The following is a 4,753-nucleotide window of genomic DNA, read 5'->3' as shown; positions in this document are numbered from 1 at the left end:
GCCAGGAATATAAAGAAGGACAGTAAAAGCTTCTTTAGATATGTTAAGGGAAAATGAGTAGCAAAGTCAAATGTGAGTCCCTTGAAGGCAGACACGGGTGAAATTATTATGGGCAACAAGGAAATGGCAGAAGAGTTGAATAGGTACTTCGGATCTGTCTTCACTAAGGAAGACACAAACAATCTCCCAGATGTACTGGAGGACAGAGGATCTAAGGGGGTAGAGGAACTGAAAGAAATTTTCATTAGGCGAGAAATAGTATTGGGCAGGCTAATGGGACTGAAGGATGATAAATCCCCAGGGCCTGAAGGTCTGCATCCCAGGGTCCTCAGGGAGGTGGCTCTAGAAATAGTGGACGCATTGGTGATCATTTTCCAATGTTCAATAGATTCAGGATCAGTTCCTGTGCATTGGAGGATAGCTAATGTTATCCCACTTTTCAAGAAAGGAGTGAGAGAGAAAACATGGAATTACAGACCTGTTAGCCTGACTTCGGTGGTGGAAAAAATGCTGGGGTCAATTATTAAAGAGGTAATAATGGGGCATTTGGATAGCAGTTAAAGGATTAGTCCAAGTCAACATGGATTTATGAAAGGGAAATCATGCTTGACTAATCTTCTGGAATTTTTTGAGGATGTGACAAGTAAAATGGATGAAGGGGTGCCATTGGATATAGTGTATCTACGGGAGACTGGTGACTAAAATTGGAGCATATGGTGTTGGGGGTAGGGTGTTGACATGGATAGAAAATTGGTTAGCAAAGAGTAGGAGTGAACGGGTCCTTTTCAGAATGAACAGGTCCTTTTCAGAATGGCAGGCTGCAAGGATCGGTGTTGGGGCGGCAACTGTTTACCATATATATTAATTATTTGGAAGAGGGAATTAGGAGCAACACTAGCAAGTTTGCGGATGACACAAAGCTGGGTGGCAGTGTGAACTGTGAAGAGGATGTTAGGAGGTTGCAGGGTGACCTGGACAGTTTGAGTGAGTGGGCAGATGCGTGGCAGATGCAGCATAATATAGATAAATGTGAGGTTATCCACTTTGGTGGCAAAAACAAGGGGGCAGATTATTATCTCAATGGGGTTAGGTTAGGTAAGGGGGAGCTGCAGCGAGACCTGGGCGTCCTTGTACACCGGTCACTGAAAGTTGACTTACAGGTACAGCAGGCAGTGAAGAAAGCTAATGGAATGTTGGTCTTCATAACAAGAGGATTTCAGTATAGGAGTAAAAAGTTTCTTCTGCATTTGTATAGGGCTCTGGTGAGACCACATCTGGAGTATTGTGTACAGTTTTGGTCTCCTAATTTGAGGAAGGACATCCTTGTGATTGAGGTAGTGCAGCGTAGGTTCCCGAGATTGATCCCTGGGATGGCGGGACTGTCGTATGAGGAAAAATTGAAAAGACTAGGCTTGTATTCACTGAAGTTTAGAAGGATGAGGGGGATCTTATAGAAACATACAAAATTATAAAAGGACTGGACAAGCTAGATGCAGGAAAAAATGTTCCCAATGTTGGGCGAGTCCAGAACTAGGGGCCACAGTCTTAGAATAAACGGGAGGTCATTTAAGACTGAGGTGAGAAAAAACTTTTTCACCCAGAGTGTTGTGAATTGATGGAATTCCCTGCCACACAGGGCAGTGGAGACCAAGTCACTGGATGGATTTAAGAGAGAGTTAGATAGAGCTCTAGGGGCTAATGGAGTCAAGGGATATGTGGAAAAGGCAGGCACAGGTTATTGATAGGGGGACGATCACAATGAATGGTTCGAAGGGCCGAATGGCCTCCTCCTGCACCTATTTTCTATGTTTCTATGCATGGCAAATGAAGTTTAATGTGGATAATGTGGTGCAGGATCCACAAAAAATTTATTTACAAGTCGAATCGGTAGTAAAGAAAGCAAATGGAATGCTAACATTTATTACGAGAGGACTAGCATATAAAAACAGGGATGTAATTCTTAGGCGTTACTGTATGTCACTGAACAGACTGCACTTGGAGTATTATGAGCAGTTTTGAACCCCATATCTGAGGAAGGGTGTGCTGGTGCTGGAGAGGGTCCAGAGATGGTTTATGGGAGTGATCCCAGGAACCACTGCGTTAACGTATGATGAGCATCTGACGGCATTGGGCCAGTACTCATTGGAGATTAGAAGGATGAGAGGAGGACTTCATTGAAGCTTACCGAACAGTGAAAGGCGTGGTAGACTGAATGTGGAGAGGATGTTTCCACTATTGGGGAATTTAGCACCAGAGGCCATAGGCTCAGAATAAAAGGTCGTACCTTTAGACAGGAGATGAGGAGGAATTTTGGTCGTCAAAGAGTGGTGAATATGTGGAATTCATTGGCACAAAAGGCTGCGGAGGCCCTCGGTGGATATTTTTAAGGCAGATTAATAGATTCTTGATTCGTTCGAGTGGCAGGATTTATGGGGAAAAGGCAGGAGAATGGGGTTGAGAGAAAAAGATAGATAAGTCCTGATTGAATGGCAGACTAGACGTGATGTACCGAATGGCCTAATTCTGCTCCTTTGAACATAAATTTCCATTGACTGCCCTAAGTTTACCAGTGCTCATGTCTTTCTCCACAGTGAAACGAGAGGAGAAATTTCATTGAGGTTATTGCTCATTTCCTGTGGCTCCACACAAAGTTAAACACTTTGAATCCTGAGTGGTCAACCTCTCTAAGGTACACAAAATTGCTGGAGAAACTCAGCGGGTGCAGCAGCATCTATGGAGCGAAGAAAATAGGCAACGTTTCGGGCCGAAACCCTTCTTCAGACCCTCGCAACCTCTCTCTCTGGTTACCTTTTTTCCCCTTAATGTACTTATAAAATCTCTTGGGATTATCCTTAATATTATCTGTCAGAGCTATCTACTGCCTCCCTTTTGCCCTCTAGATTTCCTTTAGCATGCTTCTCAGTTCCTAAAACTCCCCCAGGGATACTCTTAATCCCAGCTGCCTATATCTATCCCATGTCTCCTTCTTATTCTTGACTAGAGCCTCAATTTTTCTTGTCATCCAGGTTTCCTTATGCCTGGATGACCTGGCTTGGTCTTTACTCAAACAGGAACATGCATACCATGAACTCTTGTTAGTACACTTTTAAAAACATCCTGCTTTTCCGGCATTCCATTTCCTGCAAGAAAACTGCTCCAATTTTAATCCAAGGGCCCACCTGGCGTGAGGGCCTGAAAATCGGGCCACCCGGGGCGGCGACTGCGGGTGCTTGGAAGGCCCCGACCACGGATGAACACGGAGGGGAGGCTGGCTGGACTATGGTGCCATCCTCACCTTGGTGCCATTTATGTTATGTTGTGTTGTGGACTTTCTGTGTTTGTGCTTTTTTTAAATTCAATTTCAATTTTAATTTTAATATGTTTATTATTTATTTATTATTTATTTTTATTATTTTTTTATGATGATTTTTTTTTTTTTTATGATACTGCCTGTAAGGGAAATTCATTTTGTTGTCTCAAATTGAGACAATGGCAATAAATTTGAATACAATACAATACAACCCTGTGTTAATCCATACTTATAGAATCTCTTTTTGGATTCTCCTTTAAATATCTCATTTGGATATCACATGTGCTCTTTTTGTTCGCACGTGTTTTCCCTGCCTCCTAATTTCTTTGTTATTCCAACATCCCTTGTACTTCTCAACGGATTTGCTTGATCCCAGCTGCCTGTACCTAATATATACTTCCTTCTTTTCCGCAACATACATCACATGGCAGGATCCCTAATTCTGCCAGTCTTTCACAGTAATTTAAGGGGAGGTTGATGACCCTGAATCTCTACATCTCGTTTTTAAAGAAAAAGTTCTCAACCTGAAATATCATATGCCCACTCCCTCCATAAATGATGCCTGACCCGCTGAGTTCCTTCAGCAATTTGTTTTTGCTTCAACTTTTGCATTGAGTTCCTTTGCAATGCCTTAAAAAATATCCTTTCCCCAAATTAGGACTTTACATTGTGAACCAGCCCTATCTCATTCCACAGTTATTTTAATACAAATAGACCAAATAGAAGTATCAGTGCTCCCCCACTGATACTTCAGCTACTTATCCTGCCATATTTCCCAACAGGAAATCAACAGGCACACAAAAATGCTGGAGAAACTCAGCGGGTGCAGCAGCATCTATGGAGCGAAGGAAATCAGCAACGTTTCGGGCCAAAACCCTTCTTCTCCTCCCATCCCTCAGCCCTCGGGCTCCTCCTCCTCCTTTCTCCTTCCTTCTTCGCTCCACCCCCTATCAGTCTGAAGAAGGGTTTTGGCCCGAAACGTTGCTTATTTCCTTCGCTCCATAGATGCTGCTGCACCCGCTGAGTTTCTCCAGCCTTTTTGTGTACCTTCGATTTTCCAGCATCTGCAGTTCCTTCTTGAACAGGAAATCAACATGTGTCTTCTTTCTAGTAGGGTTTACTCATTGCAAGAGAAACTTTTGAGCCATAGAGCTTTCCAGCAATGAAACAGGCGCTTGTGGCCAACGTGATTATTCTGATCAAGTAAGTATCTGATGCCGTCTTATTCATCTGCATTTGGCCCATATCCTTCTGAACCCTTCTTATCCATATATCTGACCAAATGTCTTTTGGATGTTTTAATTGTATCTATTTCTATAGCATCCTCCAGCAGCTCATTCCAGACATGGACTAACCTCGGAATGAGAATGTTGCCGTCAAATCTGTCTCTTCTTACTGTAAACTTATGCCCTTTAGTTTTAGAATCCGCTACTCAGGGAATTC

General features: G+C 43.0%; 1 long non-coding RNA gene across 1 annotated transcript; it reads right to left on the bottom strand.

Moving 5' to 3' along the window:
- Positions 1 to 847: 847 nt before the first annotated feature.
- On the bottom strand, positions 848 to 4,036 carry LOC129696005 (uncharacterized). The gene is made up of 3 exons (XR_008723268.1): positions 3,523 to 4,036; positions 2,793 to 3,179; positions 848 to 2,680 (listed from the first exon to the last, which is right to left on the bottom strand). It is a non-coding gene; the product is annotated as an uncharacterized LOC129696005 (long non-coding RNA).
- Positions 4,037 to 4,753: the final 717 nt, after the last annotated feature.

Source organism: Leucoraja erinacea, chromosome 4, assembly GCF_028641065.1.
Source record: "Leucoraja erinacea ecotype New England chromosome 4, Leri_hhj_1, whole genome shotgun sequence".
In the NCBI taxonomy this organism is placed as follows: domain Eukaryota; kingdom Metazoa; phylum Chordata; class Chondrichthyes; order Rajiformes; family Rajidae; genus Leucoraja; species Leucoraja erinaceus.
The sequence above is the reverse complement of the archived record's forward strand: the minus strand, read 5'-3'. Positions and strand labels throughout refer to the sequence as shown.